This window comes from Ovis aries, chromosome 2 (assembly GCF_016772045.2).
Source record: "Ovis aries strain OAR_USU_Benz2616 breed Rambouillet chromosome 2, ARS-UI_Ramb_v3.0, whole genome shotgun sequence".
NCBI lineage: Eukaryota > Metazoa > Chordata > Mammalia > Artiodactyla > Bovidae > Ovis > Ovis aries.
In genome coordinates, this window is record NC_056055.1 from 184,833,320 (window position 1) to 184,846,814 (window position 13,495).

The following is a 13,495-nucleotide window of genomic DNA, read 5'->3' on the forward strand; positions in this document are numbered from 1 at the left end:
CCCCCCCCCCCCCCCCCCCCTCCCGCACAGCCTAGCACATCCCTAACACCTGTGCCTGGTGTTGCCCTCCACATCCCTTCCACAGATAATCTGGTCTCAATGCAACTCAAAGCTGAACTTATGGCGAACAGCTAGTATATATCTGTCCTTATAGATACTGAATTTGAGGTTGTTTCCTTTTTGTTTTGTTTGGCTGCTGGGAAGCTCAGAGCCAGATCAGTGGCCCAATTCTGGTAACTGAAAGACTTTGACATGAAAAAAATTACCGGATGTCTATAATGCAAAACTAGATGCTGTCTTAAGCACGGCCTTCTGGTTTACCTGATTCGGCGGTTCTCTGGCCTGTTGCGTCTTTGAGCTATTTCACAGCTCAATAAATTGTAGATAACTGATGGCCGTGCTAACGATTCCTGTCCAGAGGCATTTGGGACCACATTTCTGTCACTTTCTTTGCATTTGCATGACTATGAATTATCTAAAACTTATGTGAAATTGTTTCCAGCCAGTTTTGCATCTATTTGCCTTATATATGCAGTACTTTGAATTCTCCTGTGAACCAGTGGTTAATGTATCACTGGTTCTCTCATTACTTAAGCACAATGTTTGGCAGGCATACTCTGTTAGAAATTATCATTTAACACAACCAGCCACCAATTCTCCCACAGTAGATCCCAGGGGAAGAAAATCAGAGAAACTGCTCCTGCGACAGACTTCTGGGGGCCCATGCCACCTGGGAGGACATCACCAGGAAGGTCTGGAGCACACTGGAAATGGAGGTGATACCATGAGGTCCGTAGTCACCTTGCATCCAGTTTGGGGAACACAAAGCAGACCACACCACCCTTGAGCCCACAGCCCTCAGAAAGAACTCAAGATTCTTGAGTCCCAGAGACCTGGGTTCCAGTCCTCTTCACCACACCTCGCTGCCCAAGCCCTCAGCTCTTTTAGGGAAACAGATGGCTTCCTCCTGAGATTGTCCGGGGAAGAGATCATCTCCACGTGGAAAGCCTGGCACTCACCGGGTGCCAGGGAATGGCAGCTCCCTCCTGCCATCCTCCCCAGTCCTCTTCCTCACCAAGTCCTCCGTTTCATCCTGGCATTGAGGGGTGGGGACCCAGCTGGGTCCTCTGAACTGCAAGGCAATTTTTAGCTCCAGAGACTAATGGATAGGGGTCTGAAGGGGTCCCTGGATTACCCAGCTGGCTAATTCCCAGTTTTTATAAAGAGCAAGAGTCTCTTTTCAGGCGTGAATAAAACTAGGCTCAAAGTTTCAGCATCATCCTGGACACTTTTGTTCCCTCCACGTGAAGTCCCCCTGGCGATCTGTCCCACTTTAGAGGTATTGATCCTGCAGTAGACATCTGTGTCACTGGGGAGGTTCTGATTCAGTCGTCCTGAGTCCTAGGAATCTGCAGGCTAAGACCTCCCTACAGGTGTTCTGTATGTGGTCATTGGGCTTTGCTTTGAGAATTTTCATACTGCATCCCTCCCTTCCCGCTGCAGAGGCCTCTTCTTCTGGGCTCACACCAGCCTTGGGCTCCAGGAGCCCATCCAAGATGATTGTGAGAGGCCAGGGGAGGTCATAACTGGAGGGCTCCTCCTGGTGCCTGGGTGCAAATGGATCCCCGCCCCAGGCAGTCAATATAAAGAGCAGGAACCAGTCTGATTCATGACTGCTGGAGGCCTGTGCCCACAAGGACTGGGCAAGGCACAGGCACTCAACAACCGTCTAAGGAAAGGATGAATGCCCGAGTCTCTGGCCCCTGTTCCCCTCCTCGTCACTCATTCCTTATAAATGGGCATTCGCTGTGATGCCACACATGACTTCTGAATCCCACGTCCTCTGCTTGCCAGCTCTGCTTGATGCCAGCAGGAGTCACTCTGTGCTTTACACACAGGAGAGCATTCAACCCACAGCAGTGCTGCAAGGCACCCAACTCTGCCCTCGTTTACAAATGAAGCAATAAAGCAAGGAGGTGGGTACCTGGAGTCACCCAGCCAGGAAACGGAAGGGCTGTAAGGTAACTGTCCAGCCAGGCTCCTGGGTGCCACCTCATGGGCTCTGCCCACCTGCTTGTCTCCAGAGGCACCAGCCCCAGTTTCTTAGGGAAAGATGCCTGGCTGGGGCAGAGCAGCCCTGGGAGGTTGTGGCCCTGAGCAAAGGGGGGAGAGAACAGAGGAGGAGAATGCCACGGGAACTCAGAGTGGGGCCTAATGGAGCTCCCACAGTGAGAATGGAAGCTTCCAGGGGGCCAAGGACCAGTGTCTGAGTTCTTTGAGGAAAGTCGGTCATAAGAAACCCCCCTGGGTGTTCCAGAGCCTTCACCCCAACTCTCACAGTGTGCACTGAAAGAGGGCAGGCTGGACCTTCTTTCTTCTTGAACCTTCCCAGGGTACACAGGAAGGTTCTGCACTGTCTGGGCACCAGTCCTCCAGGTTCCCACCGTAGACGTGGCTCACCAGGCCCCTGAGTGACTCTCGCCTCCCCAGATGCCCCTGGGACAGTGACATGGTCCTGAGAGGCCCTGGACAGAGGGGCACGGTGTGACTTCACCTGGCACAGCACCTGGAGGCTGGAGGGTGAGCCTCCTCCAGCCCGACTCCTTCTGCAGAAGCCCCGTTTACAACACGGCCACCCTTCCTCCTAGAAGCACTGGGGGCGCTGCCTGCTGCGGGAACACGAAGGAGCCTCTCCCTTTGGGAGAAGAGGCTTCAGGACTGAGGCTGATCAGGTCAGCCAGGGCACTGGCCCGAGTCCCTGAGGCCGGACAACCCAACCCACGTCCAGCTAGCCAGACAGATGGGAAGGGTGCCAGGGCATCTGGCAGGCTTCCTGAGCTGGGTCATGTCAGGTCTGGCCCACAGGGACAATGGCCTGGTGCTGCGGAAAGCAAGGGAGGAGCAGCTGGTGGGGGATGAGAGCGAGAGGGACACAGGTTCCCCCACAGCTGGCTTATGCCCATATCCTTCCTATTGGCCAGGCGGAAAGAAAGGCTGGGAAGGGGCTGTCCAGGCTGGAGCTGTACAATGCAGGGGTCGAGTAGGGTCACTGCCCCAAAGCAGAGATGAGGAACCTAGGCCCCAAGAGGCAAACTGACATACAGGGCGCCAGCAGCTAGGATCCCACCTCCAGGCTGACCGCTGGTGGCAGCAGCCCTGGACACTAACTCCACACGGCACTGCTCATGTCCCAAGCCCTGTGACACGGCCATCCTCTCCCAGCCTTGGCCTCGCTGTCAGGACAGGTTCAGCACTGGAACAGACCTGGCCCAGCATGTGAGGAGCACGTCTCACTGGTAGGCTCTGGTGGCTGGTACATGGTTGAACACTTTTAATTTTAATAGTTACACCTTTTAAAAAACAATTTAATATGCATTAAAAGGTTATACAACAAGTATATCAGAGCTGTGATTTTGTAGTTACTGCCTTTTAGGATGAGGCTAAGTTCAGTCCTGGGTGTTCATTGGAAGGACTAATGCTGAAGCTTAAACTCTAATACTTTGGCCACCTCATGCGAAGAGTTGACTCATTGGAAAAGACTGTGATGCTGGGAGGGATTAGGGGCAGGAGGAGAAGGGGACGACAGAGGATGAGATGGCTGGATGGCATCACTGACTCAATGCACATGAGTTTGAGTGAACTCTGGGAGTTGGTGATGGACAGGAAGGCCTGGTGTGCTGTAATTCATGAGGTCACAAAGAGTTGGACATGACTGAGCGACTAAACTGAACTGACTTAAGTTAAAAAAAAAGTCAGTTTAAAAAAGAAAACCTTCATGCACTGTTGGTGGGAATGTAAGTTGGTATAGCCACTGGGGAAAACAGTGGAGCTTCCTCAAAAAAATTAAAATAGAGCCACCAAATGATCCAGCAATCTCACTACTGGATACACATCTGAAGGAAATGAAATCACTGTCTCAAGAGCTATCTGCAGCCCCATATTCACTACAACATTACTGCCACAGCCAAAGTATGGAAGCAACCTTAGTGTCCATTAAAGGAAGAATCGGATAAAGAAAATCATGATGAAACATCATTCAGCCTAAAAATTTTCTAATTTTTTAAAAAGGAAATCCTGCCATGTGTGAACATGGATGAACTTAGAAAACATTGTGCTCAGTGAAAAAAGCTAGACACAGAAAGACAAATACTGTTATCATCTCACTGGTATGCGGAATCCAAAAATGTTAACCTCATAGAAGCAGAGAATAGAACCGGTGGTTACCAGGGGTGGGTGTTGGGGGGAAGACAGAGAGGTTGGTCAAAGATTACAGAGTTGGAGTTATATATGATGGTGGTGGTTTAGTTGCTAAGTCGTGTCTGACTCTTGCGACCCCATGGACCGTAGCCTACCAGGCTCTTCTATCCATGGAGTTCTCCAAGCAAGAACACTGGAGTGGGTTGCCATTTCCTTCTCCGGGGATCTTCCTGACCCAGGGATTGAACTCGGGTCTCCTGCATTGCAGGCAGATTCTTTACTGACTGAGACACCAGGGAAGCCGTATATGATGAGTAAGTCTAAGATCTCATGTACAGCATGATGAAAAAAAGAGTTATCCCATTGATATAAAGGAGACCACAGTACAGATGGTGCCTGGTGCAGGTGGGCTGGAAGGCCTATGGCCGGGGGAGCAGGCAGCAGAGTGGCCTCCTGGCTGCTTGCAGGGACCCTGTTTGCACTGCTCCAGGGTGTGAACGGAGGGCCTTGGACCCCACTCCCTACAGGCTCCTCCTGAGTGAGGGATGGCTGCACAGGTGGAGCATGAAAGAAGTGGCATGGCGTCCTGGTCTGGCCTCCCCTGGGGCTCTGGCACAGTACTCGGGTCAGTGGGTTGGGGGAGGGCTAGGAGCTGCAAAGCTCAGTGCCTGAGTCAGGGTTGGGGGGCACCCAGGAGGTAAGAGATGGAGGAGTTTTGTAAGCAGATCTACTGTCACTGAGCCACTAGGGAGGGCAGGGCAGAGGGAATCCCCTGACCCTCTACCATCTCTGAGGTCACCTGTCAACACTGACCACCTGGCTGGAGGGGACAGGAGGGGAAGACTGGGGAAAGTTCAAGTAGGGAAACAGGAAAAGACCACTAATACCATGTGGGCAGCAGGGGGTGCCTGCCCAGCGCCCGCAGCAGAGCGTGGGGTCCTGGGTTGAGGTGAAGTGTGGTAGGGACGGAGTGAACTCTGAACACACCACTTACATGTATGAGCCCCACCTTCCTCATCTATAAAATTGGTCTCATCTATAAAATAATGCCCCCCAGAATTTTGGTGGGAAGTAAATGATGTGTGTGTGCAGTGGATCTTTCTTCCCTCCTGGCATTTTTTTTCCCTTTTTTCTCTCCTTCCTTCTCAGATTACTGGTTCACAGCCTCCGAGAAGGGCAGGAAAACTTACACTCTCCCTGACCTGTTTCCAAAGGGCCCCCAAGGCAGGAGGATAAAGAGGAATTCTGGTGCAATCACAATTCTTGAGAAAATCATAATTTTGATTTTCTTGATTGCAACCTTGCAGTCATAATTCTGAAAAAACGGAAACAGAGCAGGACTTCACTCAGACTAGGGAGACAAGAGTGATGTGATGAGCAGGGAACAGAAGGTTCCCGAAAGAGGCTCAAGGGCCCTGCTGCCCATTTGCCCCAGACAGTGGGAAAACCCAGAGGGGAAATGGCTATGGGGACACAACAGACAAGCACAGCCAGCAGCCGGCTTCCGGGCTCCATCAAGCCCCCTCTGCCTTCCTGAGCCCACCCCAAGGGCACCCTAAGGAGGTCTCCTCGGCCGGCTGTGCGAATGACCTGACCTACAGTATCTAGGTTGGGAACCGTGTTGCCCTACTTGTGATGGCTGGACCACACACAGAGGTGGTCAGGGTGGGGTCAGGGGAACTGGAGGCCCAGGCAGCAAAGGCATTAAAAAGCATAGCACAGGAGGCAGGCACAACAGAAAGCCTGGGGTGCTTCTCTTTAAACCGAGAAGCACAAGCTATCCCTTGGGATGAACTATCTTGGGGAGAAGTGAGCTCTCCACTACCGAAAGAATCCAAGCAGAGAGGGTCATGCAGCTGGAGGCTGCACTGGATGAGATACAGACCCTCTGAGTGGGAGGCTGGGTGCCACTTCCCTGGGGCAGGTTGGTTCTTCTCCCTCCAAGAGACTTGCCCAAGGCAAGTGCTTCTGAGCTTGTGAGCACTGATCCTGAGCCTCCTCCTCCCTAGACTGTACAAACTGCACTGGCCCCACAGAGTCCTCCTCAACCACCCACAAGCTCCTCCTCCTCCAGCTGAAATGCTTCCTTTCATGCTCTCACTCTAATTAGACATTAATTGGCACCAACAGCCTCTCTCTTCCTCTATTTTTTTTTTCAAATGCAAATCTTCTTGGGGAGAGTGAGAGTATCAGTCACTCACAGTTCAGTCTGGATCGCAAAATAAACAATCCTCAGGATTTGCAGTCAAAAGATGTGGGCTGAGAGTCCTCTTTCAGCACTGGGTGATCCTGTGCCTCTAAGAGCCTCAACTTCCTCATCTGTGAAGTGGGATGGTAACAGTACTTAACTGCATGGGTTGCTTTAAGAACTAAAAAAAAAAAAAAAAAAATTTGTCCAAAGTGCTACATAAACATAAGTTTCTTGTTTCTGAAAAATGAGCCAAGGTCAGTTGTGGCAAGGAAAGGATAGGGAGAGGTGAGCTCTGAGTAGGGTGAGGGTTGTCCCAGAGTGTTTGTCTGCCAGAGGCCATCAGGGGCCAGGGGAATCCAGAAAAGGACCTGGAATGTTTGTTAGAGAAACCGCATCAAAGGCCAGCATGTAAGACACACTGATACGTGCCACTACATAGATGAACCTTGGAAACATTAGTGGAAGGAGATAGACTCAAAGGTCACGGATTATGACTCCATTCATACAAAATGAACAGAGTCAGCGAATGCACAGAGACAGGGAGTGGAGGTATGGTTGCCAGGGGTAGGGCAGAGGAAGGAGGGAGATGAGGAGCGATGGGTACAGGTTTTATTTTGGGATGATGAGATGAGAATGCTCTGGGGCTATAAAGAGGTGGTGGTTGCCCTGTGAATGCACCAAATGCTATTGAACTGTTCAATAAGATGGCTAATATCATGTGAATTTCACTTCAATAAAAAGGCACACTGACCCCCCCAACCCTTTAGAAGGCAGCCCATGTTCTTTGGGAGTGGGGAGCCCACTGTCAAAGAGAAGAGGAAAAGGGGATGGTGAGTTCCCCGTCTAAAGGCAAGGACATGAAGAACCAGAGAGGTCTTGCCCAAGGTCACACAGCCCCTAAGTGACAGAGCAGTGCCCCTGCCCAGATCTGTCCGACCACTAAGCCCACACCTTTCCTGCCTCCACTCTGTCTCTGGAACATTCCTCCCTAGGGTGAGGCAGAGCCCTTCCACCAGCCAGCTCTGAGGGGGTATCAGCTTCTGAAAACAAAGTAATAAATAGCCCAGTAAGGCAGGCCATGAAGCTATTAGGGTGACCCTGAAATGCTCCCAGGAAGTGCTGGGAAGGCCTTACCTAGCCCAGAATAGCTGAGGAGTTAATTTTTTATCTGTGATAAGTGTGCCGAGTTTGGTGACAGCTTGGTGGGTGGCATTTCCTGTCTCTCTCTTCGCATTCAAACATTAACCTCCTCCCCAGGGAAGACCAGGCAGCTTAACCATTAACCCTGTACCCCCAACAGAGAGTCTACCAGCCCCTCCTGGCCTCGGGTACCAGACAGATCCTTCCTGGGGATGGAAGGGCCTTCAGGAGTCATGCTCCTGAGCAGAGTTACGGGGTTGGACCCACATCCAGGCAGCCTCAGCCCAGCCCCTCCACCCACCAGGTTCTGATGGGGATGCTCGGGCTGAGCCTGCCCAAGGGCTCCACGGCTTTGCTGTTTCTCCTGTTTTCTTTCTCGGAGGGACTCTTCCCCTGCAGCCACCACATCCGTTCTAAGTTCCATTATGGCTTTTCTGGCTCAGCTTTCTCAACCTCTGAGCAGAAAAGGCCTGAAGACTTTCCCAGGAGGCTGGGTCCTCACACATCTTCTGCCCCAGGGGCTTTTAAACCAGGTTTTCAGAGCAACAGACACCTTTTCCTAAATAAAAGTTGCAGAAGGCCAAAATGCAAAAGAGATCGAAGAGGTCTGAGCCTTTGTGCTAGGGTGGGGTCAACCTGGGCCCCTTTGCTCACTGGCCTGGCAGGACATAGTGGCAAACACTGCGAATAAAGGACGGCCTCACTGCATGGAGAGAGCAAGGTCTCCCCAAGAGTTCACAGCAGAACCTGGCGGGAGTCCCTAATGAGCCCTCTCAGCCCTGGATGCACAAGTAGCATTCTGGGGACAGAAGACAGTCAGACCTGCTGCAAGTCAGTCAACCTGGGTATATTCACAGCCTCCCTGGTCCTGCAATCTGAGGTCAGCGCCCACGGGGTGATGGGCCAGGTCACACTCTGGGAAGCACCTGCCATGGGCAACGTGGCCACACCACTCACCTCGGCTGGTCTGTGGTGAGCTGGGCAAGCTGGGAGCACCCACATCCTCTACCACAAAGGCTCTGCCTCATCTCCCTCTGTCTCCTTCCCGTCTCCTCTCTCTGCTCTCAGTCGAGGGTCTGCACTCATTCACCTTGTAAGTCAGTCAACAAACACACACCAAGTGCTCGGTCTTAGAGGAAAGGGACGTAGTCTGTCCCAGTCCAGCAAACGCATGCCCACGATGCAGTGCAGATGTGCCAGGAGGGGAAGAGAGGTGGGGGATGGAGGTGGGGTGGTCCTGCAGAAGTCAGGGTGGCCAGCTATGCCAGCAGAAGTCATTTCCTGGAGAAGTAGCTGACAGGACTGGAGAAGAGGAAATGGAGCTGAAGCAGAGGGGTCAGAATGTGCAAATGCCCAGAAGCATGAGAGAACCGACATGGTCAGAAAGTTGTAAGCAATCTGGTTGGGCCAAGCGGAAACATTTGGAGTGGATGCATGAACAAGGGCCAAGTCAGGAGCTGACCCTCATCCTGGAGCCCTGGGGAACAACTGGCACATTTAAACACTCCAGATGCTAATTTTTAAAATAATCATCCATAACTTCTTGATGTGAGCTGAAGTTTACCATCATCTCTCCCAGGGGCCTGACAGTCTGGGCCTTATCCCTAAGGCCTGAATACAAGTCCCACACTCTGTCACTGGAATTTTAGACATTTTCCTTGGGGACATGAGGGCAGCTGCTGTTCCTGGGATGGCAGGGGGTGCCCTGTGACTCAATGGTGGGCCCCCTCTGAGCCATAAGGTCCCAGTTTGGTTCCCCCACAGCACCTTCCACAGCCAGCATAGGAGAAGGAACTTCTCATCCTGCCCACCCCTCATGCAGAGGCTAGTAACTTGGCCAGAGCACATCACAGCATCCACACTGCTTGACCTCTGCTTCCCAGGGCACCACCTTCCTCCTGTCTCTGGCTGCACCTGGCGTAAGTGTGGGACCCTAAATGGGAAACCTTGAAAAAAGAAGGGCAGCTTTGCGGTTTAGAGCTAAGATGGCACCTGGCAGATGAGATGAGGGTGTGGCGTAAGTTGTTTGTCAAAACTTTTGATTGGCTCTCTTGATTTCTGTGCAAGTGGACAGCGCGTGATCATCATAGACTCCTGTTACAATGAAGCGCATGATGACTTGACCTTTAACGTGATTGGTGCAACTATGGCATATTATAATTTGACCTTTAATGTGATTGGTGCAACCCTCGCAAAACCCCCTTGCTTGCCTATATAAACCAAGAGTTTGTGGCAATAAGGTGGAACTGCTTAGAGGGAACCCCTGTCGCCTCTGATTGTCTCTCACTCGCTGAGGGGCTGGGTTGGTGGACAGCAGGCTCACCTCTCTTGGGGACCCCTCGGTTTTGCTGAGGGAAGTTCCACTGCCTCTCTCTTTCTGCGGAGCGCCCCCCCCCCCCCCCCCCCCCCGCAGGTAAGTGCAGGGATCTCAAGGCCACTCCTCCTACAACCTCAGTCTCAGTTGCCACCCAAATAAAAGCATTCCCCAGCCCAATCCTCCTCTGAAGTCTCCATTATGTGTGTCTTAATCCAAACTCATGATTTTCATCTCTCTTCACCCAAAATACTCTCCCCTCCTCCCAAGGTGCTGCAGCCACCTTACAACCTGGCGGTGCATGTCACACATTGAGCAGAAAGAGAGGAGGAATATGGGATCTGATGATACCCAGGAACTCTGCACGAGCTCTGGATCTTTTGTGATGTGTGAAAAAGCAACCCCTATATCATGAAGCTTGCATATCAAGTCTGCCATGTGTATAAAAACACATTCCTAAGCCAGAAGAGAGGAGTCTATGTGCCATCAATCTTACCATTTTCATCTCAAAACAAGAAGTGTTAAATATTTTTGAATGAATGCTTTTATTTTCACACCAATCCCATAAAACAGATGTGGAGATTGAGGTCCAGAGACATTAAGGACTTGTTCAAGATCACACTGTCTAATTTAAAAGCCTGGGCCTCTCCTTTCCCCTCTCCTCACCTCCACTCCTCTTCCTTTTAAAAGTTGAAATGAAATTCACATACAGAGATGGGATTGCCTCCACCTTACAGCCACCATCACAACTGGACTAGAGGTCAAACAGTTGTCTTCCCTGGAGCAAGGAAGCAGACAGGAAGGGAGAGGAGAGGAAAGCCTCGCAGACACAGCTAAGAGGACAAGGAGGCTGCAACACAGCAGGAACAGCAGCTTAGGTGGTGGCTGGTTCCTGGGGGTATGTGGGGTGGGGTGGGAAAGGGGTCATGGGCCTGGCCATGGGGGACAATAAGAAAGCAGATATCCAACAGCTCAAGAATTTCATGAACAAAGGCCATGACCTGGAGAGAAGAATACTGCAAAAGAATACGCCTGCTGAATAAGTTAGATGAAAAGGATCATTTTCCTGAAACACTCAAACTACTAAGACGGAGGCAGGAGCAAACAAAAGTCAGAACAGACCTCTAACTAGTCAGGAGATTTAATCTGTAACAAAAAAATCTCCCAACAAAGGAAAGGCCAGATGGCCACACTCATACAGTCTACCAAACATTTAAAGAATAATTAACACCAAGCCTCATCAAACACACCCAAGATACTGTAAAGGAGGAAATAGTTGTAAAATCATTCTATGAGGCCAGCATTATCCGATACCAAACACACATAAAGACTACAAGAAAAGAAAACTACAGACAAATATCCCTGATGAACAATGATATAAAAATTCTCAACAAAATACTAGCAACTGAATTGAACAGCACTTTAAAAGAATTATACACGATAACCAAGTGGGGTCTATCTTTGGGATGCAAGGATGGCTCAACATGTGAGGATTGCTTTATGTGAGGCACCACATTAACAGAAGAACAAAAAACACATTATCATCTCAACCGGTGCAGATAAAGTATTTGACAAGAACCAACATCCTTTCATGATAGAAACACAAACTAGAAATAGGAGGAAACTATCTCAATAAAATAAAGGTCATATATGCAAAGGCCACAGTGAACATCACATTCAGTGATGAAGCCCGAAAGCTTTTCCTGTAGGATCATGAACGAGACAAGGATGCCCACTTTTGCCACTTATATTCAGCCTAGTACTGGAAGCCCTGTACTGTGCTGTGCTTAGTCGCTCAGTCATGTCCGACTCTTTGCAACCCCATGGACTGTAGCCCGCCAGGCTCCTCTGTCCATGGGGATTCTCCAGGCAAGGATACTGGAGTGGGTTGCCATGCCCTCCTCCAGGAGATCTTCCAAACCCAGGGATTGAACCCAGGCCTCCCACATTGCAGTTGGATTCTTTACCATCTGAGCCACCAGGGAAGCGCAAGAATCTGGAGTGGGAAGTCTATCCCTTCTCCAGGGGATGTTCCCAAACCCAGGAATCAAACCAGGGTCTCCTGTATTGCAGGTGGATTTTTTTCCAGCTAAAGGGCTTCCCTGGTGGCTCAGAGGGTAAAGCATCTGCCTCCAATGTGGGAGACCTGGGTTCAATCCCTGGGTCGGGAAGATCCCCTGGAGAAGGAAATGACAACCCACTCCAGTATTCCTGCCTGGAGAATCCCATGGCTGGAGGAACCTGGTGGGCTACAGTCTATGGGGGTCACAAAGAGTCAGACACGACTGAGTGACTTCACTTTCACTTTCAAGCTACCAGGAAAACCCACTGGAAGCCCTAGTCTACAGCAAATAGACAAGAATAAATAAATAAAAGTTGTCTAAATTTGAGGAAAGAAGTAAAATTATCTGTTTTTAGACAATGTGGTCTTACATGTAGAAAGCCCCAGTGATTTCTGAAGTGGACTCAGCAAGTGATAGGGCAGATATAAAAGCAATACACTAACATTACTAATTATCAGAGAAATGCAAATCAAAACTATAATGAGGCATTATCTCACACCAGTCAGAATGGCCATCATCAAAAAATCTACAAACAATAAATGCTGGAGAGGGTGTGAGGAAAAGGGGACCGTCCTACACTGTTAGTAGGAATATAAACTGATATAGCCATTATGGAGAACAGTACGGAGAGTCCTTTAAAAACTAGGAATAAGTCTACTATATGATCCAGCAAACCCACTACTGGGCATATACCCTGAGAAAACCACAATTCTAAAACACACATGTACCCCAGTGTTTACTGCAGCACTATTTACAGTAGCCAAGACATGGAAGCACCTAGATGCCCATCAGCAGATGAATGGATAAAGATGTGGTGCACACCGAGGAAACCAGAACTCAAAGAGACACGTGTACCCCAGTGTTCATCGCAGCACTGTTTATAATAGCCAGGACATGGAAACAACCTAGATGTCCATCAGCAGATGAATGGATAAGAAAGCTGTGGTACATATACACAATGGAGTATTACTCAGCCGTTAAAAAGAATTCATTTGAATCAGTTCTGATGAGATGGATGAAACTGGAGCCGATTATACAGAGTGAAGTAAGCCAGAAAGAAAAACACCAATACAGTATACTAACACATAATATGGAATTTAGAAAGATGGCAATGACGACCCTGTATGCAAGACAGCAAAAAGACACAGATGTGTATAGCGGAATTTTGGACTCAGAGGGAGAGGGAGAGGGTGGGATGATTTGGGAGAATGGCATTGTAACATGTATACTATCATGTAAGAATCGAATCGCCAGTCTATGTCTGACGCAGGATGCAGCATGCTTGGGGCTGGTGCACGGTGATGACCCAGAGAGATGTTATGGGGAGGGAGGTGGGAGGGGGTTCATGTTTGGGAATGCATGTACACCCGTGATGGATTCATGTCAATGTATGGCAAAACCAACACAGTATTGTAAAGTAAAATAAAGTAAAAATAAAAATTAAAATAATAATAATAATAATAATAAAGATAGAAGATGTGGTGCATACATATAGCGGGATATTGCTCAGCCATAGAAAGAGTGAATTTAAGTCAGTTCTAATGAGGTGGATGAACCTAGAGCCTGTTATACAGAATGAAGTAAAACAAA

The 13,495-nt window shown here is 49.7% G+C and overlaps 1 protein-coding gene across 2 annotated transcripts in view; it reads right to left on the bottom strand.

Moving 5' to 3' along the window:
* The window catches only part of SCTR (secretin receptor), a 71,416-nt gene that overhangs the window by 38,089 nt on the left and 19,832 nt on the right, over positions 1-13,495 (bottom strand). The window lies entirely within an intron of this gene.